Source organism: Mustela nigripes, chromosome 1, assembly GCF_022355385.1.
Source record: "Mustela nigripes isolate SB6536 chromosome 1, MUSNIG.SB6536, whole genome shotgun sequence".
In the NCBI taxonomy this organism is placed as follows: Eukaryota; Metazoa; Chordata; class Mammalia; order Carnivora; family Mustelidae; genus Mustela; species Mustela nigripes.
The window spans coordinates 197,224,532-197,248,294 of NC_081557.1; the positions used below are offsets into that span (position 1 = coordinate 197,224,532).

The 23,763-nt window shown below is 34.7% G+C and overlaps 1 pseudogene; it reads right to left on the minus strand.

Annotated features, from left to right (window-relative positions):
* Nucleotides 1-20,566: 20,566 nt before the first annotated feature.
* On the minus strand, nt 20,567-21,006 carry LOC132014664 (small ribosomal subunit protein eS19-like; annotated as a pseudogene).
* Between the last annotated feature and the right edge of the window lie 2,757 nt (nt 21,007-23,763).

Consider the following 23,763-nt stretch of genomic DNA (forward strand, 5'->3'; position numbering starts at 1 on the left):
GCCAAGATAAGAGCCTCAGAAGAAACTCACCCTTCTGATGCTTTGATATTGAATTTTAACCTCCAGAACTGTAAGAAAACAAATTTCTGTTGTTTCAGCCATCTGGTCTATGAAACTTTGTTATGGCAGCTTGAGCCAACTAACATGGCATCCTCAAAAGAAAAGTCTATTCCATTTGGGAATGTTGATTGTCTCCTGTTTTTATCACAGACTGGAAAAGACGTAGTAAGTGGGATAAGGGAGATCTTTCCACACCGAGGTGGTGTGTCATAAGGTAGGACAATTTTATTGGGCTGAAATTTCATATTTAGGGAAGGAGGCAGAGCTTTCAGTGAACATCATAGCAAACTTAAAGATGCTAAGGAGCCAGATTTTCAAAAGCATTTAATAGTCTTTTATATTTATACAAACATATAATGTCTGAAAGAAACAATTTTGTAAAAATCTAAGGGTTATTGGTTTTTCTTTGAACGTTACTGTCACAAATATTTTATTGCTCCATCGTTGTCTATAACCTTATTTATTGAAGTGATGGTTTAACAGAGCATTGAGGATCTAAGCAAGTACTGTCACATGGTGTAGTCGATACATATTTGTGAAATGAATTTGCTCAACGAACAATACTCTACTAACATTTTACTACCCAGATTTTATTGGGAAAAAAAATGGTTAATTTCTATGAAAAGGATGACCAAGAAAATTTTATTTTTAAAATTGTTAAAGTTATTCCTCTTTTTCAAGTGTTTACTAAAAATGAAAATTTAACCCTGGTATTAGTTTTTGTCCTAGAGAGTCTATTAAATTATATGCTTGCAAATTCTTGGCTTTATGTGATTATAGTTGTATAAAGAATTGTTCAAACAGAATACTGTATCAGTTATACAAATAAATAATGGCATCGTAAAAATGTAGAACTGAAAATGTAATAATACTTACACACATTGACAGGTGATATGTGTTACCATAAATAGTATCATTTATATAACTTTATGTTCTCTTTTTAATTTCAAAGAAGTATACAAAAATAACATTTATAGAGAAGGAACTCAGAATTACATTTTATACTTTATTTACTGTAAATAAAAGGATGTACATTTACTTACTATCAATCAAAGACAATAAGTAAATATCTTAGAAATCAAATTTCCACTTATTTTTTGAATAAGGGATATTAAGAATCGATTTAAATTGTAAATATTCCATTTAAGCTATTTCTTTTGACATTAATTGGAAAATATCACATTATTATTTAAAATCATTTTGCACAGTTATTTCAGGTTTCTTAAGATAATAAAGAATTATGCGTGATTTTTTGATAACTACTAGAAAAAGCATAGTGACCTTTCAGCAGTTCTGTTAACCTCTTTCAACCTAAGTCCTGATCTATCAACAGGAATAACTATACTGACTTCCTTAGTTTGTAGGGTTTTGTAAAGGTCAAATAAATTGATGTGTAAGGAAGGAATTTACATTAAAACACTATATCAGTACCTAGTTATTACTAACCAGTTTACCATGATTTCTGTAAATTGCTGGGTAAAATGAGGGTTTTCATGGGCATAATCTAAACCAAGATCTTTTCAGATGAACTTCATCATCACCAGAATAGAGACTGTCATATGCGAATCAAGGAAATCTTTAGAGTATTCTTTCATAGGTAACTCCATAGTGAAAATTAACAAGAACAACAACAACAAAATAGATGAAAGCCAAAAGGAAAGGGCTGGCAGCAATGGAAGAGTAAATGGTACAAAGGTAAAACTAGAAGCAAGCATTTCAATGAAAGTGTGTCTTTTGCCAGAATCATTCTCAATGTAAGTTTATAATAATCCTGGAAATGACTAAATTGTATGAACCAGACCAGACAATTGAAGCAGGTGTCTGGCATTAGGAGAGATGAAAATGGTGTCTCTTCTCTTTGCTATCAAGATGAGGAAGATATAATAGGAATACATATTGATTCCAAGAAGAGCACCATGCCAGCTCTGTAGTGCAGATGGAATTGTGCAGAGCATCCCAAGTGATTAAGAATGAAAAATAGTCAAAACAAGGACTCATAGTGCACGATAAAATAACTCTTAGCTTTCCTCTTGCATGTCCATTACTTTTCACAGATGTCGAGACCAGAAAGTGACTGTTTCCATTGCTAATGAGCACTAAAACAAAATATTTGGTAAGTTGAGACCTAGTATGAATATTTTTGGATTGATTAAACATAAAATGAATTATAACTAATATGAATAATAACTTTGTACGTGATATTTCCTCCAACAGATGACGGAGATGAAAATCTGGAGCCACTTTCTAATATGATACAAAAAATACTTGAATCAACTTATGATCAGATCTAAAAATTCCCTATTTCTTTCTGGAGTTTTAAAAGGTTACTGAAAATTAAACACATTGACATTTATAACACCATCTTCTAATAGATTTCTAATAAAAGGTATTGTAATAACTATTCAAATTCATCTTGATATCAGAATGACCAAAGCTAAATGTTAAAACCAAGCAGAAGAACTAAAAAATAATGTTAAATAATATTTTTCTAGGATATTAACTCTATTCTATTTAATGAAGTAAAAACAAGTACTTATTTTTACCAAGGACTTTATAAGGAATTTAAATATACTTTTATTTTCCTAACCTAGTTTTGAAATCCTGAGTAGGGGCCAGCCAATTCTTCTTCATGAGTTGCTGATTAGTCCACACCCCAACTTTGCTTATCAAGCTCTCACACTGAAGCCACCATACACCTGTTCTAATTGTCCTAGGCCAAGTTCCAGAAAACCAGAGAGAGCCTTCATTCCCCAGAGCCTGAAAAATTATTCAAATGAGCTGATCTATAGGGAACCATGGAAACCTTGCTAACCCCATCCCTCTTGCTATATATAAGCTTTCCCCTAGAGCTCTAAATTACTATTACTTAGTCTTCAAGTGCAAGTGCCTATTTGGCAGCCTTTTTGTTTGTTTGTTTGTTTGGAGATGTATAAAGACAGAGTTCTTTTCACATATCTGAGTGTCATTGTGTTGTTTCTACTACTAAAAACCATCTTTAAATATTATAAAACAGATATTGTGGATACAAAGAAGGCACATTTCCTATATGCAAATTTTAACATTATATTCATTCTATTTTAAAACCCAATTAAAAGCCTATGGTCATTGTTCAGAGGAGGGAGCAAGAAAGAGAAATGAAGGAAGAGAAACAGAGAGAGAGAGAAAGAGAGAGAGCAAAGGATTCTAAACATGCATAAAGACATTTGGAAATGACCTGGGAAAACTTTGGAGAAAACTTCGTGATGGAGTAAACATTTCCATATAATCACTAAAATCCATTTTACTTTATTTCCCTTCTGGGCATGCAGGCAGCCTAAATTTTCCAACCACCATGCAGTTAAAGGCATGAAAAAAATTCTAGTTAATAAAATTATGGCAGAAAACATATATGCTTTTCTAGGCTTGGTCCATAAAAGCTACTGAAGAGTAAATTTCTGTGCTTTCTACTCTTGTTGCCTTCCTGGATGGAGGTGACCTCCACAATGACCTTGGAAACCAAAAGGAAGAGTTGGAGATGAAAGATTTTAAATATGACCTGTTTTTTTTATTGTGGTGAGAGTGAGAAGTGATTACATTGAATTGAGCCATGAAGTTTGAGGTGTTTATTAATTACATCAACTAACTTATAAACTGACATCCATACTAAGATAAATGATTTCCAATAGTTTGGATTTGTGATTAGGGACTGTGGTTGGAGTACATATCAAAATGGGAAATACTAAAAGAAAGAGGTTTAATACATATAGAGGAAGGTACTTTACAATGATCCTTAAAATGAAAAGTGACTTCAGAAAAATCATAGTAATAAATGTTATTGTTCATTAATTAAGTTGTGTTAATGACTCAAATAATAAATTTACATTTGACTAACAATTCAATTTTAAAACATTTATAGAAAGAATTTTTTTAATGCCTCAATCAACAAATGCAAAATCTTTGCAATTTAATACATATTTACTGTATCTTTCATTCATCTAAGCAATTAGCAATAAAAATGCAACCTTAGTTTTATTCCTAGAGCACTTACTGCCTAATACCTAGTGAGAATTCATCAAACATCAGTTAAATAAAAATATGACTGAGTGTAAGAGAACTATTGTGCTTTTGTATCCAAAATCCAGTTCTTACTTACTTGAACCTTGAATTTCTTCTTTCTATTGATCTCCAGAATTCTCTGTAATCCTTAGCCTACATTACTGCTTCTATAAGCTCTGAAAGAGAAAAATATCTGAGGAACATCTCTTAGCTTACTTAGATTTTAGTCTCTTTTATTAGCCAAAAGCAATATAATCCAGAGCATTTCTTCTGGTAGAAATACAGCAAAAAATTATACAATTTCATACAGTTTTAAGAATAAAACTGGCAGCATAAAAAATGGAACTTGTTTTCCAAAAGTAAAGAGTAGAGATATTTTAAGAGACAATTTGTTTTTCAAAAGGTTGTACTTTTAAAAGGAGAAGGGTAAAGAAGTTTTAAATATCATGTCATTTTTTTGTATCACTTCTTCACTAGTAAAAATATTTGCCTAAAATATAATTAGTAACTGAAGTTGGTGAGCTATAAAATTTTGGGAAGTTTTATTCTCAAATACCATGGGAAGACATGGGATTTGGTAAGCAATTGCTAATCCTTTAGTTTTCATTCTGATGGCTAACCAAGGCATAGTGAAGGCAAAACAAAAAGGCTAACAATAATACATACCCCTTGACAATAACACACATCCCTCTTTCAAATACTATGTAATCAACATTTAAAGTGAATGATGCCCAGAATACACACCTGGGCATCACTGTTAGGTATTTTCCAAATATAATATTTTCATTAGTGCTTGATTCATTTATAACATTTAAGAACTATGTCTGATCCCAGTAACGTTTAAATAGCAACATAGTAGTTTATATCTCCAATGTGAGGCAAAGAGTAAGAATATATTCCTCAAAATCAAAACATTCTTATTCCCTCTTTCTATCCAATGTCTGTGCATGTTCTGCTATGGCTGTGCTAGTCTTTCTATTTATGTAATGTTCCCAATAGCTTGAAATTGATAGTTGTTTTTAATTTGATGTTCTAAAAATTATTCCAATAAGGTTTATGACTTAGAATATATTTATAAGATATACACAAATCTACAGAATCTTCAAAAGTTCATTTTTGTAGACCATATCAGCCAACTTGCTAATCACACCCTTTTTACCTTTTTTCATGGCCATCACCAGCTACCATACAAATGACCCTATAATGATGGTAAAGTAAAGCCTTATTTTGGATAGACATTTAGAAACAACAACAACAACTTCATAGAAAATGAATCATCATGAACTGAACTTTGTTGTCCTGATCCTCAAACAAAAATTGATTCAAAACATCACACACATTGACAGTTAAAAAAAAAAAAAAAGTTATACCACTTGAGATATATCAAAGACCTCAGTAAAGAGAAACATGTGAGTGAAAACATTTCTGTTCAAAGAATCTCATTTCTTAGACATAAAAGGCCCTCTAATTTTCTCCAAATGAATGCCAGTTCTAGTATATTTTATGAGTACTTTCATTGCTGTTAAATCCTGAAATATAATAAAATGACCTTAATATAGGATTCCTCAAAACATTTACTAGACTCTCCAGGAAGCTGTATCAGCCCCAAATTGGAAGTACTCCAAGATTTTTACTTAGTAGCTTTTGGGGGAGATTTATTTAAAAGAATTTCATCTGAATAAGTAAATCCATTTCATTTTTAATGATTATTTGAAACAGCATTCTTTCACGTTAGTATCTTCCTCTCTTGAACCCATGTTAGTCATTCTCTGAAGATGGATTGGGTTCTGGCAACTTCTCTGAACACCTGGGAAGAGTAAGCCTTGGCTCCTTGCCATTGTTACAGATGCATTTATCTTCTGTCCGCCAAATTAATGAGTCCTTATGCAGAGATCCCAATGTGATATAAGGTGTTAAATGACTGTGGACCACCCTGTGTGAAATAATGTCTACAATAATCACCATGAGGCACAGCATGCAAGTAAAACAGAAAAAAAAATGTTTCATCAAAGAAGCTGTCATCTTAAATTAATATAATGTAAAATGGCAGAGCACAGATGTTTTGGTGTCTTCTTTATAATTAAGCCAGTGAACATAACACTAGGTCCTGGTGTTCATGTTGTAGCAGTGACTTCAACTCAATGGGGAAAGAGTGCTTGGATAGCATGTTCAGAATCAAAAGTACTTATCACTCTCCTTTTTTGTAACTATGAGAAACTGTTCAAGACTTGATTATGGATTCCTTTAGTAATACTGCCAGAGACAGGTCCCTTCACTTTTTTGTTTGTTGCATTAAAACTTTATTTTTTTTTATTTTGTTTTATTTAATTTTTTCCAGTGTTCCAAAATTCATTGTTTATGCATCACACCGAGTGTCCCTTCACTTATACCACAGAACAGGCTTGGGCTTTTTGCTCCCTTTTTTACCATACTCCCACTCCCATCACTTTGCTCCAAAACCATAGATAAGACAATAGGAAGAGAACTTGTTTCTACTAGAAGGCAAAAGAAAAAATGTTTAGAATGGAATTGTCAGTAGGTTAGTTATGTCTAGATTGCACTTAGAACTAGATATTAAAACTGCCCAACAGAGTCACATGTCAACTATCTACATGATCTTCTGTAAGGTTCACCCATATAAGCTTGACTTGAGACCATCATAAATATTTCCCAGGCTTATCTCTAGAATGGCAAACTACTACCTGTTAACCTGTATAAATAATCATATGTTCAATCTTAGAGTTCTTGATTTCTCCTTCCTTGTCATGGACTATTACTATAACTCCAGTCCCCCAGTGAGTTTTGACTTTAACTACTTTGTTTTGAACTTGCAGACCTTCACACCTTTCCAGGATACAACCAACAAAAGGTGAGAGATAGCTCCCTGCAGCCATGCATAGGCATCACTCAGATGTCCTCTTGTGTGCATAATCTCCTGTTGTAGGACATTTCCACAGGGATGCCTGAGTGGCTCAGTCACATAAGCATCTGCCTTCAGGTCAGGTCATGATCCCACCATCCTGGCATCAGGCTCCTTGTTCAGCATGGGGTCTGTTTCTCCCTCTGCTTGCCCCTTCCCCTGCTTGTCGCTTCCCCTGCTTGTGATCTCTCTCGGACAAATGAATAAAATCTTTTAAAAAATACACTTTGATGAAGGTAGAGGGCAGCAGACAATGTTTGAGACTTGATTTCTATAGGACATCAGTAAAATGTCAAAATTAAATATTGTATTTCTCCTTAGATTCTGTTAGGCAACTCAGTAATTAAATAGTTACTTTTCCTTGAATAAGGTGAAAAATCAGTTTTTCAAGAGACGCTCACCTAATTGCCATTTAGAGTTATTTATATTTGTATATTCAGCACCTAATACCTTTCTAAGGAAAGATCAGTACCTAATAAATGTTTTTTAACAAATGAATATTCACTGAATTAACTGATAACAAATTTTTAATGATCCACTTTCAGTGAAAAACAGTGTTGTGTTTATCAGATCAAGTTTTATGTAGAAAATCAGATGATCTGTTTCATTTTTTTAATAAATTCATATTAAAAATAGATAATAAATTTATAGAAGTAATAATAACTAAATAAGCATAAAAAGATTCTCAGGGTATTTTTTAAAGACTTATTTATTTGAGAGAAAGAGCGTGAGAGGGGGAAGGAGTAGAGAGAGGGAGGGAGAATCTCAAGCAGACTCCACACTGAGCATGGAGCCAGACATGGGGCTCCATCTCACATCTGTGAGGTCATGACCTGAGCCATAATCAAGAGTTGGACACTTAACTGAGTGAGCCACCCAGGTACCCTAAAAAGATTCTCAATTTTCATAATAATATGAGAAATATACATAGATTTATAAAATATATATTTGAGGTATTTCTCACCTATCCAATTAGCAAAGGTGAAAAATGGCCAATGCACTGATGTTAGGAAGATATGTAGAAGTAGACCACATTACGCATTTCTGAAGTCATACAGTCTTTTTAGGGGAGTAATTTGACAATACCAAAATTTTGAATATACTCTCCTTTAAATATACAGCAACTCAAAATAAAAATATACATGGCTTAAGTTGTCACTGATATTAGTGAAATACTTTCTATATTAGCCATAGAATAAAACACAATACTACCTGTTGAAAAATTAATAAGATATTCATATACTGATAAAGAAAACATAGTGTGCTGTACATCAGTATATAAATACCTGCTTAATTTAAAAAATGGCTATTTATGTGTGTGTTCATGTGCATATATGTGTGTATGTTTAGCTTTAATTTCTCAAAAGATTTTGAGAACCATTACTTACAGCTTGATCTCATTTGGTTTTAAAATGATAATATATATACTTGTGTGCTAATAAAAAAGTCAGGAAAGATATGAATCATATTATTAACAGTGATGTACTTTAGGTAGAGAAGATTATTGGGGATTTTTACCTTATCTGTTATGAATCTGTATCATTGGAATGTTTTGGTAATAAGCATGAGGTGCTTTTATGAGGAAAATAAAACAATTATTTCTAAATTCATTAAAATTATGTGTTATACTTTTATAATTATAATGCCATTTTCTATATGTTTATAATTTCATAATTATATTTTCATAATTATACTTTTATAATCATTACTATACTTATATCATTATTCTTATATTTGTAGCTTTCATTCCATTCTGTGAGTTAATGCTCTTATTTCTATTTTAATAATTTTTGGCACTGTCATTGAGCAGAAAATGCACTTGAATAATTTCAGCTCATAAAAAGTGGTGACTCATAAAACTCAATCATGCCACATGTGGTTAATATATATCCATATACAGATAATACAGCATGTGTGTATGTATGTATGCACTATGTATGTGCATATGATTAGAATATTTTTCAACTGTTTCATATATAACTGGCAGGGGACTTCCAATGGACACAAAAATATTCTAAAAATTGCTGCTGCATGCTTTATGATCTTTTTAAGTACTGCCTTGTCATGGTGATATAAAAATTTACTACCATTCTGTCTAGAGTTCACCCAGCCTATGAACACAGAGTCAAGCTATTGAAATAGTCATTCTTTAGGGTCAATTTCAATCTTTGCTTTCCTTTTAATGATTAAGACAATTTCATTGCCACCTATGCTTCTTATTTACACAAAGGTTCCTCAGAAGACCTCAAGAGCCAATCATCCAATCTGAAGGCAGGGATAAATGATCTATTTTATTTTCTTGAAGAGTTCTAAGGCAGAAACTAACACACTGGGGGAGTTGCAGAGCTGTTAGGTCATTTCACAGAGAAAGTACTATATTCTTTTGCATGTTTCCTTTTTCCTTCTACAAAAATGATGATTCATACATAATTGAAGGAATGTCATTTCAATACTATAGCTAGAATTTTGAAAATCTCAAACAGCTTGTATATTTTCAGTAGACTACTAATTCTTTTTTAAAATTTCTGGGTGTGGGGGAGGAATGAGAAATTTGGCTTTTCCATTTATGAATGTTCTTGAAAAGAACAACTCTCTATTTACCATACCAGATGGAGGAATAACAGCACACTGAAGTTATTGGCAAAGAAGGAAGTAGAATATTGTAAATCATTCCAAAGTGGAAGCACATGGGTGAATCCCTAGGGAATTAGCCAAGACCATGTTATAGAAGAAAGTGGAACCAGGATTATTTATAAGTTGCATTATCAGTAGATTTAAAAAAGGCAGGTATTCAAAGACAAAAAGAAATGTGTAAAAGATTAATATTGCAAAGAACAATACAAACTGAACTGTGTCCTTTTAATAGCTTAGAAACCTAGACAAAAACTACATATATTTGAAAATACCTGTGTTGAAACTGAATTCACTATTGCCATCCTCCTTACTAATGCAAAAATATAGTGAATTCCTCTTCACAAAGAATACAACAGTTTATTGACAGCATCATAATGAAAGTGGCTTGCTATACACTCTGGGGTAAAGAAAAGAGGTTTGTCTTACTTTATCTTCAAACTGACCTCTTTTTAAAATAATAAGCTTTTTATCACTGGTCAATGAAGTATTTCCAAATAATTGTCTATACTGTATCATGAGAGACAATAATAAACATAACCACTAGTATCAGTTAATGTAGCTAAATGTAACCTGAGAAATTAATAAGCATTAGAACAGGAAAAAAGAAACTGGTAATGTCAAAATTTTCATTTTGGAATGAGTTGTCGGAAGTTCAAAAAGATAAGGAATTTGCCTGAGTTCACATAGCTAATAAATAATAGATCTGGAGTTTAAATCTATATCTGTTTGATTCTAATGCTTACATGTTCTATAACCATGGTACTTTGCCTTTCCCATGGAACTGTTAAAAAAATTTTTTTTCCAGAAAATTGCAAAAGTGTTTTCTATGCTGTAGGAGAATGAAATTCCATTACCATTTTTGTTCTGTCATATTTTGGACATTTTAAAATTAGTTTTTCTAATGGTATTTTTTAAATTTGTTTTTTATTAACATATAATGTATTACTTGCCCCAGGGGTACAGGTCTGTGAATCATAAGGCTCACACATTTCACAGCACTCACCACAGCACATACCCTCCCCAATGTCCAAAACACAACCACCCACTCCCTACCCCCCCACCCCTCAGCACCCTCATTTTGTTTTGTGAAATTAAGAGTTTCTTATGATTTCTGTCCCTCCCAATCCCATCTTGTTTCATTTTTTTCCTTCCCCACCCCCCAACCCCCCCACCCTGCTTCTCAAATTCCTCATATCAGAGAGATCATGTGATAATTGTCTTTCTCTGACTGACTTATTTGACTCAGCCTAAAGCCTCTAGTTCTACCCATGTCATTACAAATGGCAAGATTTCATTTCTTTTGATGGCTGCATAATATTCCATTACATACACACACACACACACACACACACACACACACACACACACACTCTACATCTTCTTTATCCATTCATCTGTTGATGGACATCTAGGTTCTTTCCATAGTTTGGCTATTGTGGACATTGCTGCTATAAACATTTGGGTGCACGTGCCCTTTGGATCACTACATTTGTATTCTTAGGGTAAATACCCAGTAGTACGATTGTTGGGTCATAGGGTAGCTCTATTTTCAACTTTTTGAGGAACCTCCATGCTGTTTTCCAGAGTGATTACACCAGCTTGCATTCCCATCAACAGCGTAGGAGGGTTACCCTTTCTTTACATCCTCACCAGCATCTGTCCTTTCCTGACTTGTTAATTTTAACCATTCTGACTGGTGTTAGAATTGTGGTTTTGATTTGTATTTCCCTGATGCCAAGTGATGTGGAGTACCTTTTCATGTGTCTGTTGGCCTTCTGGATGTCTTCTTTACAGAAATGTCTGTTCATGTCTTCTGCCCATTTCTTGATTGGATTATTTGTTCTTTGGGTGTTGAGTTTGAGAAATTCTTTATAGATTTTGGATACCTTGGATCCCTTTATCCGATATGTCATTTGCAAATATCTTCTCCCATTCTGTCCATTGTCTTTTGGTTTTGTTGACTATTTCCTTTGCTGTGCAAAAGTTTTGATCTTGATGAAGTCCCAATAGTTCATTTTTGCCCTTGCTTCCCTTGCCTTTGGCAATGTTTCTAGGAAGGAGTTGCTGAAGCTGAGGTTGAACAGGTTGCTGTCTGTGTTCTCCTCAAGGTTTTTGATGGATTTCTATCTCACATTGAGGTCTTCTATTCATTTAGAGTCTATTTTTGTGTGTGGTGTAGGGAAATGGTCCAGTTTCATTCTACTGCACATGGCTGCCCAATTTTCCTAATATCATTTGTTGAAAAGACTGTCTTTTTTCCATCGGACATTCTTTCCTGCTTTGTTGAAGATTAGTTGACCATAGAGTTGAGGGTCTATTTCTGGGTTCTCTATTCTATTCCATTGATCTATGTGTCTGTTTTTGTGCCAGTACCATATTGTCTTCATGATTGCAGTTTTATAATAGAGCTTGCAGTCTGGAATTGTGTTGCCACCAACTTTGGTTTTCTTTTTCAACATTCCTCTGGCTATTCAGGGTCTTTCCTGGTTCCATAGAAATTTTAGGATTATCTGTTCTATTTCTTTGAAAAAAAATTGTACGGTATTTTGATAAGAATTGCATTAAACGTGTAGATTGTTTTAGGTAGCATAGACATTTTCACAATATTTGTTCTTCCAATCCAGGAGCATGGAACATTTTTCCATTTCTTTGTGTCTTCCTCAATTTCTTTCATGAGTACTTTGTAGTTTTCTGAGTACAGATTCTTAGCCTCTTTGGTTAGGTTTATTCCTAGGTATCTTATGGTTTGGGGTTCAAATTGTAAATGGGATTGACTCCTTAATTTCACTTTCTTCTGTCTTGCTGATGGTGTATAGAAATGCAATTTATGTCTGTGCATTGATTTTATATCCTGAAACTTTAATGAATTCCTGTATAAGTTCTAGCAGTTTTGGAGTAGAGTTTTTGGGTTTTCTCCATAAAGTATCATATCATCTGCAAAGAGTGAGAGTTTGACTTCTTTGCCAATTCAGATTCCATTTATTTCTTTTTGTTGTCTGATTGCTGAGGCTAGGACTTCTAGTACTATGTTGAATAGCAGTGGTGATAGTTTGCCCATTTAGAATGATATTTGCTGTGGGTTTTTCATAGATGGCTTTGATTATATTAAGGTACATACCCTCTATCTCTACTCACTGAAGATTTTTGATCATGAAAGGAAGCTGTACTTTGTCAAATGCTTTTTCAGCATCTATTAAGAGTAACATGGTTCTTGTTCTTTCTTTTATTAATCTATTGTATCACAATGATTGATTTGTAAATGTTGAATCAACCTTGAAGCTCAGGAATAAATCCCACTTTGTCATGGTGAATAATCCTTTTAATGTACTGTTGGATCTTATTGACTAGCATTTTGGTGAGAATTTTTGCATTCATGTTCACTAAGGATACTGGCCTGTAGTTCTCCTTTTTGATGGGGTCTTTGCCTGGTTTGGGGATCAAGGTAATGCTGGCCTCATAAAATGAGTTTGGAAGTTTTCCCTCCATTTCTATTTTTTGAACAATTTCATGAGAATAGATATTAATTCTTCTTTAAATGTTTGGTAGAATTCCCCTGTGAAGCTGTCTGCCCTCAGCCTCTTGTTTTTTGGGAGATTTTTGATGACTGGTTCAATCTCCTTACTGGTTATGGGTATGTTCTTTTTTTCTATTTCTTCCTTGTTCCGTTGTGGTAGTTTATATGTCTCTAGGAATTCATCCATTTCTTCCAGATTGTCAAATTTACTGGCATATAGTTGCTCATAATATGTTTTTATAATTGTTTGTATTTCTTTGGTGTTGGTTGTGAGCTCTCCTCTTTCATTCATGATTTTATTTATTTGGGTCCTTTCTCTTTTCTTTTTGATAATTCTGGCCAGGGCTTATCAATCTTATTAATTCTTTCAAAGAACCAGCTCCTCATTTGATTGATTTGTTCTACTCTTCTTGATTTCTATTTCAGTGATTTCTGCTCTGATCTTTATGATATCTCTTCTCCTGCTGGGTTTAGGCTTTCTTTGCTGTTCTTTCTCCAGCTCCTTTAGGTGTAGTGTTACGTTGTGTACTTGAGACCTTTCTTGTTTCTTGAGAAAGGCTTGTATTGCTATACATTTTCCTCTCAGGACCCCCTTTGCTGTGTCTCAAAGATTTCGAACAGTTGTGTTTTTATTTTCATTTGTCTCCATGAATTTTTAAATTCTTATTTAATTTCATGGTTGACCCATTCATTCTTTAGTATGATGCTCTTTAGCCTCCATGTATTTGAGTTCTTTCCAACTTTCCTATTGTAATTGAGTTGTAGCTTCACAGCATTGTGGTCTGAAAATATGCAGGGAATGATCCCAATCTTTTGGTACCAGTTGAAACCTGATTTGTGACCCAGGATGTGATCTATTCTGGAGAATGTTCCATGTGCACTAGCGAAGAATGTGTATTCTGTTACTTTGGGATGGAATGTTCTGAATATATCTGTGATGTCCATCTGGTCTAGTGTGCCATTTAAAGCCTTTTTATTTTCTTGTTGATCTTTTGTTTGGATGATCTGTCCATGTCCATTTCAGTGAGGGGGGTGTTTAATGTTCCCTCTATTATTGTATTATTGTCAATGTGTTTCTTTGATTTTGCTATTAATTAGTTTATATAATTGGCTGCTTCCATGAGGGCCATAGATATTTAATATTGTTAGATCTTCTTGTTGGACAGACCCTTTACATATGATATAGTGTTCTTCCTCATCTCTTATTATAGTCTTTGGCTTAAAATCTAATTTATCTGATATAAGGATTGCCATCAGCTTTATTTCATTTCCCATTAGCATGGTAAATTGTTTTCCACCCCCTCACTTTCAATCTGGAGGTGTCTTTGTGTCTAAAATGAGTTTCTTGTAGACAGTATATCGATGGGTCTTGTTTTTTTTTTTTTTTTCTTTTAATTCATTCAGATACCCTGTGTCATTGATTGTCTTATATGTATACAAAAATAAGGGTAAACATGATGAAGGGATGGAATATGACTAATTCCATGACTTATTTAATCTTATTTAAATAAAAATTTTAAAAGATTCTAAAAAAGGAGTTGATAAGATAAATTGGCTGGAAAAAGAAAAAAAAAGAGGAGAGAATGTGATTAGGCTGGAGACTAGAACATAGACATGTGCTAGATTTAGGGTATATTTTTATCTATTAGAAGAAATTGTTTCACAGAATTTTAAAGAAAATAAAAACCCTATGTGTATGTAGAAATTAGGTGAAATACAATGAAGGGATAAAATACAGCTATAACAATGAAAATTTAAAAATACTTTTTAAATGTATTATTAAGATAAAATAGTTTAAAAATGTTAAAGAAGGAAAGAGAAAAAGCTAAAAAATAGAATAAGAAAAAAATAAAATTTAAAAAAATTTAACTTTGGGGGCGCCTGGGTGGCTCAGTGGGTTAAGCCGCTGCCTTCGGCTCAGGTCATGATCTCAGGGTCCTGGGATCGAGTCCCGCATTGGGCTCTCTGCTTAGCGGGGAGCCTGCTTCCCTCTCTCTCTCTCTTTCTCTCTCTCTGCCTGCCTCTCCATCTACTTGTGATGTCTCTCTGTCAAATAAATAAATAAACTCTTAAAAAAAAAAATTTAACTTTGGAAGACTGAAGGGTTATGGGGAAAAAGCCACTAATTCTATGTGTTGCTTTCCCCTGACTCTGGAGTCCCACAGTTCTTATTGATTGATGAACTTAGTCTTGGCTGGATGTTCTTCTTGATCTTCTGGGAGAAAGGCCTGTTACAGCGATTCTCAAATGTCTTTGCCCAAGGCAGAATTGCACCACCCTTGCCAGGCACCAAGCTAAGTAATCTGCTTGGGTTCACTCTCAGGAGCTTTTGTTCCCTGAATACTTTCTGTAGAGCTGTGGAGGATGGGAGTGAAAATGGTGGCCTCCCAATATCCAGTCCAGATGAGCTGAGAGTTCAAGGACACTCTCCTCAGTGCAGCCTCAGAGAAAAACAGTCAATCTCTCCCATCTCTGTGGTCTCTGACCGCACTCATGTTCACCCTGCCTGTGACCAAGCATTTCTATCTCTTGCACACAGCCCCATTTGGAGTCTCCAGACCCAGCAGATTCCTGTCACAGCCTCCTATGCCACTCTTTCTGAAGGAGGAAGAAGGAGGTATCTCTGGATCTGCCACTTCTGGAGTCTCTGCTCGAAAAGCAGTGGATTGACTATGCCTTGGATCATGGTTTAAGGTAACCCATAGCTGAGAGCTCACTCCTCAGCTCTGTCTCTGTAGCCTGCTTCCCTGCTCTAATACCTGACAGCTCTGCCACACTCAGATACCCCCGGTCTTTCTCTGTGGTCCTGGGACCACAGTATCCCAGTGAGGGCTCCACCCCTTCTTAGCCTCTGGAGTGATGTCCCTCAGTAAAGCAGACTTCTACAAGTTCTGATTTTTGTGCTCTGCTGTTCCACCAGTTGCTGGAAGCCAGTCCCTCCCCCCACAGTTTATCATCCTGTTGCTTCGGGTTCACATCTCCACACATCCTACCTTCAAGAAAGTGGTCAATTTTCTGCTCCTAGAATAGCTACTCTTCATCTCTTCTATCTCCTGTTGAGTTTTTAGGTGTTCAGGATGGTTTGATAACTATCTAGCTGAACTGGGACTTAATGATATTTCAGTCGGCTACTCCTCCACCATCTTGCTTCCTCTCCTCTTTAATGGTATTTTAAAATATGTAGTTATTTATCTTCTACTTAATAGCAAAATAGATTTAAATCAACTTAAAATATAAAAACAACTAAAATTAAAATGACAAGTTCTGTCTTAAGCAAATTTTTTCCTATTATTTCTTTGTAAAGTTTATCCTGGTAATAAAAACTTACAATTTGTTTACAGAATACAGTATTCAGTGATTGCTGAGCTCACTATGTATTAAATGAAGAGTTCACTAAATATAAACTAATCACCTGAAAATACTGATCATAATTAAATGTTGTTGGAATAAGGAGATAGGTTTCCCAGACTGCATAAGAGATATTGAATTTCTTACCCCTAATTTTCTCAAATCCTTCATTTATTTTATGGAATCCTACTCCTACTCACTCATAGCAGTTTCTTTGAGTTATCTTTTACCCTTTATATTTATTTGCTAATTTTTCTAGTTTCTTTAATCATTAAAAACAAATTTTTTCCTCTAATCATGAACATAGCTATAACAAATGCTTTAAAACTTCTCTGTATGATTTCAACAATCTTGTATTTTGATATTAATTTCCATTGAAGTTCAAATTTCATACTATCCCCAGACATTGTGAATATTATGTTGTGAAAATTCTACATTCTATTATATTCCCCTAAAAAGTATTGATTTTTGTAGCTCTTTTAGCAGTCAATTAATTTTGTTGGAATCAAATTGCAAACTCTATCTTGGATAGAAGCTCAAATCTCATTTTGGTGCTTTCACTTTTGCCCCAGGTTGCTTGAAGTCTACCCCACAAATGCATGGTTCAAAAGCCAGTCAGAAATGTGAGTGTACTTTCTACCCAGAAATTAAGGCCCCCTATCTGTGACTACAGTTTTTCTGGGATTTTTTCCCCCTCATTTTCCAATAGTTGTGATTGCCTGAACGACTGTGGGCTTTGTATCAGAGAGTTAGCTACCCCATATGGCATAGACTGGAATCCTTTAGACTAAAAACTTCAAAATTAAGAAATTCTCCCTATGCCTTCCCTTTATTCAAGTATTGATTTCTCTACTAAATTTCCTTGCTTTTTGTTTCCATCCAGTGCCTTTGATATTTTATTTGGCTTTTTTTTTTCTTATCTGGGGACAAATTTCTATATTTTAACCTTACTTTATTTGTATCAGTTCTATAGCATATTAACATAATTATTGGATTACAAGTAATAGAAATACAACTCAGTCTATCTTAAACAAAACAGGAGTATATGGCTCCTAGCACTGACATATTTAGAATTAACTTCCAGAATAGCTGATTAAGATTCTCAAGCAGTATCACCAGGAATTTGTGGGTTTTTTACACACATTATATCTTGGTTCTGATTCATCTTCATAGGCTTTCTTCTGGAGACCTCCTTCCCCATATTGTTTCCAAAACTCCTGACTTACACAATACTAAATTAAAGACCTCCGCAGAAAGACTAATACCCATGGGTTCCAGGTGAGTCTTGGAATCAACTTCTGTGTTTTTGGTTGATGACCTATTCCTAAACTAATCCCAGGGACTGTGGTTGACCCTTTGGTCATGTGTTTACCCCTGGAACTGGCTTTGAGTTCAATTCTATCTAAGATACAGAGCCTGTGAATACAGAACAGTGTTTCCCTAAAGGAAAATCAGATGATAATACTAAACAGAAGAGAGAATGTTAAAACAACAGAATCTCTCTATTGGCACAGATAGAAAGAGAAATCATGCCAAATTGAGAAAAGGGAAATAACCAGTAACAGATGTGACAATGGTAGGTTCTTGTTCATTGTCAGCTTTCTCCTTAGTCCTCTTAGGAACCAAGTCTGAACCCTTCCCTTGAGTACATTCCATTTTTTGACTCTTTTCATTAGAGTTCTGATCTCCCTTCCCTTTGCCAATAGAAACAGGGATTTAGCTCAGTTTCATTTTACCAATATAATCAATCAATTTTTCCCTATGCTGCAGCACAACAGCTAGGGACATACACCCAGCAAAACTTGTCCTTTTCTAAGGATTCTGAACAGGCACAGTACCTTTGTTGTCAACAGTGACCATGATGCACTAAGAAAATACAACAAGGGCGCCTGGGTGGCTCAGTGGGTTAAAGCCTCTGCCTTTGGCTCAGGTCATGATCCCAGGGTCCTGGGATTAAGCCCCACATCAGATCTTCTGCTCAGCAGGGAGCCTGCTTCCCCCTCTCTCTTTCTCTCTACCTGCTTGTGATCTCTCTCTCTCTGTGTCAAATAAATAGATAATATATTAAAAAATACAACAAAATCTCTATATAAATTTTTAAAAATCAGCAATACAAATATTTTATAAATAGGGATAGTTTAAAAAAGAACTAGTGCATGACAACTGGGTGGCTCAGTTGGTTGAGTGTCCAACCCTTGATTTTGGCTCAGGTCATGATCTCAAGGTCATGGGATAGAGCCCCTTGACAGGTTCCTCACTCAGTGGGGAATCCGCTTAAGAGTCTCTCCCAATATCCTTCCCCCACTCCCTCCCTCTCTAAAATAGATAAATAAATTTAAGAAAAAGGACTAGTCTTTTGGGTTACAAGATGATTTTTATTCTTCATGTGATTCTTAAAGATATGTAAAGAGTGAATAATTTTACTAGTATGGGGTAAAAAATAAACTCTCTTTTATTTTAATGTGCACATTATAATGGTTCTCAATCTTCAACTAGTCACCATGGAGTCTGTTACTTCACTCAGGTTGATCTTTCCTGGGTATTGTACATTTAAAAGGTATCCTTGTAATATTCATGAATTCCAGTGAGTGAATTCAATTCTCATACTATTATTGTTTCTTTTCTCTCTGTTAATCATTTCTATGAGGAGAGATCCTTTAATTATTTTTACTGTTTTTTGAAAGTGTTTTCTTTTCTTTTATTTGGAGAGAGCTACTTCATATCCCTACATTCGTCTCCAGAAGACTGTTCAAACCCTCAGCCTTTTAATCTCCTTTTTACTTTTTGTCATAGTCTGTTATAGAGAGAAGCCCAATGTAGCAAGAAAAGAGGCTGGTTCTTATTTTTCTACTGTAAGAATTTGTCTATTAAATAGAACATTCCCTCTAGATTTTATATTAGAAATTTTTTTTTTTTCACTGCCAGATGCTTCTTGTATAAATAGAGGCAGAACTCCAAAGCAAGAACTGGGAACTGGAGTCTGATGTCTCATTCACAGACCTTCTGATAGACATATTTTTTGCTCTTCCTATAAACAATATCATCACCCTGTAAGAACCATTGGTGCCATACTCCACCATCTCAATTTGCCTATACCATTTAGTCAGAACATTGAGCAAAAGAGGTTTACATTGTCATTGGGCCAGACATATAAGGCCAAAGTATAAACTCATTTTCAAAAGGAGGGTTACTTTAACCATTCACAAAAAGAAATAAACTATAGCAGAAGTTTTTTCCCACTTATCCATGTATCATCAAATGAGAATTAGCAGAACTCTGCCAAATGGCATATATAGCATTTGTGTGTGTGTGTGTACATGTGTATGTTTTTCCAGTCATCCATACACTCATATAGATTGATATGTTTATATAATATATATTCTATTACTCTGTGCTTAGTAACAGCATTTACAAAGTCTTGTATCAGCCACTTATTCATTTTCCCTGAGAGTAGTGTTAATTGCTCTATTATACTAATGGTTTATATATATATCCCAACTTTCAAATGAGCTTCATTTAAAGTTGGCAATGCTAGTCTACACCTGCAAAAAGGTGAGTATTTTTATCCTAGCTTGGGAGTAGAGGAGGCTGTTTCTCATCACTTGGCATATGCCTAAAGAATAATATTTTTGTTTGCTTTGATTATTATGCAAAGCCACAAGGCAGATTTTGTATTAAAAGAAATTTGCTAAAGAACTTTAGGGAAAAATCATGGCTCTTACAAAGTAACCACATGTTGGACAGGTGTTGTGCTCGCTTCGGCAGCACATATACATGTTGGACAGGTGTTTATTTAAAACATTCGTTTGAATACATATGAGGTAGAGAGAATAGGATTACAGATCTATCCTGCTTGTAAATTCATCATTCCATTATTTAAATAATATTTGCCAATCTGAAAAATACACTAATTTTTGCCTTTATCAAGCAATTTTATCTTATCTATCACCATCATCTATTATTTATTATCTATCATATATCTATCTATCATCCATCTATCTATCTATCATCTATCTATTGTACAAGTGAGGTGATTTATTAACCCAGCATTTTTTCTAATGTTTCTTGTTGGCATTTGCCGCCTCTCTGGTGATTTTGTCTAGATCTCTGTCCCTCAGATGTCAGTTTGCCACCCCCATATCCATCGTTTCCTGTCATTTTCAACCCCTCTAGGGCGGAGTGCCATGCAGGCCACACTCCTGGAGCCTCTGCTGAAATTGTTAGAATGACCCTATTTCTGACATCCCCCACAGGTCTTGGTCAAGGAGCTGACCACAGTGCCACCTTGGTGGTACAGGTGCTGTGTTGTGGAAGAAGCTCCTTTGTAGAACTGGTTCTCATTGTAAGCCAGTTTGACAGTATCTACCCATTCAGGGACTTCCAGCTTCCGAGCCTTTTTGAGGAAGGTTGCCAGAGCTCTGACAAACACCTGCTGGTTCATGTCTTTTACAGTAACTCTGGGCATCATGTGGCCTCTGTATTGCCAGCCAGGGGAAAGGCCAAGCTGTTTTATTAATGTAGACTATATTTTCTTGCTTTGTGTAACATGCATAGACAGCATTCAGCTATTTATAAGTAATCTCATTCTCACACTTAATTTGAATACCATAAATTGATGATTTAGAGATATGTGGGGTAACCGAATTCCAGAGCACAACTTGTGACAGTTAAAATATGGTGTAGTAGCAATCTCCACTGATCTAAGACGAAACAGTATTAATGATGTGGAAGGCTTTCAACCATCCTGTGAATTTCAATGTGATATTTTTATTTCCCACCTCAACACTAAGGTCATTTTAAAGCTCTTGATCAACATGTAAGCTCCTTGAGGGCAGGGGCCTTGTCCAACTTGCACATGTCTGTATACAAAGTCCTTAGGATGCTACCTGGTTCAATACATACCTGCTTAATAAGTAAGTGAGTGCATGAAAAAGAAAATCTAAATATTTATCTAGAATTTCAGGGTATGTGTGTGCATGAATATGTGCATGCATGTGTGTGTTTGAAAGAGAGAAAGACAAAGAGAAACTGAGTATTCACCAAGACACCATTTTTTTAACATTAAAAACTATTCTGTCCTTAAAAGTTCAGTGAAATCTTTCCTTTTATAAGAATTGTTGAGTTGATGATTTGGAATGATAAATTCTGATTGTGTTTCTTTCTTGAATAGTTGTATCTTCAGAGAGTTTGCATCAACAGTGTATATTGAAAATCTGCTCTGTGGAGATGTCTCAGATGTCTCAGGGACTCTGAGACGGACTAGGGATATAAGGTGGAAAAGTTTATATGTTTATCTCGTTATTTTCATAGTATGATAAATAAATGTTGTCTTAAATTAACTGCTTCAGCAAGTAGTAATATTTTAAGGTATTTCCTAAGGAGTTTTAAAAAAAGAAAACAGTCACTAGAGTGAGAAGCATTGTTATTAGATTCAGTTAGTTCTTTTCCATTACAATAGTTTAGATTTCTTTTTCAGGTCTCCAAACAATTAACAAGATAATAGGTGAGACAGAAGAAATGTTGACCCCTTGATTTCATCCCCACTGTTTGTCTTAATGTTTTCATGAGTTACTCAGTATGACTGTTGAGATAAATCAAGATACATAAAAGTGTCTCCTTTCTGTGTATAAAACCAGCCAATGCAATGAATAAAATGGGTGTACTTAGGAAAAGAAATCAAGAAATACTTTTTATTGTGACAATAACTGCAAGATAGCAGAACTTGCTAAAAACCAACATAGATTTGTTTTTTCAATCAAGCTGCCTAGATAAGTAATGATTCAAACTTAGAAGAGCTTCTGTGCTATGCTGGTCTGAATGGAGAAAATAGATGCACAGATCATAAATTAATGCCTGGAAACAGACCATGAACTTTTGCCAGCAACAGCTAATTTGCAACAATGGGGGCTTGGTGAAAATGACAGTTTCTGTTGGCATGGGGAGGCAAGCAGAGCCATTTGAGAGGATGGAGAGCATTGTGCCTGCCAATTGATGTTGGCAGGGGATTGTCAACCCACTGAGTACCAGGACTCATCAGCATATTTAATGTTATGAGCACAGACATTGTCTTTAAAAACATAAGCCATGAGAGGGCAATGTGGGCTGCAGACTGCAGAGAATAGCATTTCAGGCAGGTGGATGGCACAAACACTAATTCAAGTTGTGGCAAGTGGGAAATAGAAATACAAAGGGGTCAGATACAAGGAGAAAGAGGTGAAAAGCCCAAAGTAAAAACTAAAAGTAACAAATGTTCAATGCGCAAAAGAGAAAAAGACAAATAATAGAAATTGCAGAAAAGCACAAAGGGAATAAAAGTTATTCTACCACTATCACCATGAATAGTACTATTAAAACTTTATTGTAAGATTCAGTGTTTTTAGCTCAAGAACTTAAAATAACTTTCAAAAGTGGCATTAAGAGTTATATTGGACAGATCTATTATAATGAAGATAATATTAACGTTCCCCACATGTCTTATATTATGAGCTAATGTATAAGTTAGAATAGATTCAGCCTACTAGAACTATCAAAAATGTTATGGAAACCTTCTACTAATTTATAATCTTACCTACATGACAGCAAACGTATTTTGAGAAGAGTTGCCCATGTGTATATATTGATAGAAATTAATGAGACTATAAGCCAGTTATAATTACATTACATCCCTCTGTTTCAAAATACTTGTGAATAGGTGTTCTATGTCACAAGATAATCTTTCAGTTGTTCAGTAAACAATCTTACAAACTTTTATATATGTCATACTTTTCATTCAGTATTGAATATATAAGTAATAATATGTAAGCAGCTATACTGGAATAAAATCACAAAGCAATAACTGATGAGTTTTCATACTTTGGGTTCCTGCAATTCCTTTACCTATTGAAGTGACAATTTTTTCCTAGAAAAACTATACTTGTGGAACCAGTGATCCCCATCTGCCCCACAAATTTTCCATTCTCAAATCCAGAAACGGTGAGGATACTCTTTCTAAGGAGAGGTGAAAAGAGGTTAGAGAAAGTAAAAGTGGACTCTGGGGGCTTTGCAGAAGTGGAATGAGATTCTGCAGTGTAACAGGATACCTGATTGGGATGCTGAAAGAAGGTTGGAGTGGGAGCTGATCTTTCCACATTCTTTGCATCCCAAAATATCATGGGAAAACACACACACACACACACACACACACATATACACACAAATTTTCCAATAGATCCAACAAAGTTTCAGGCTTTAGGTAAGAGAAAGAAGCTATTGA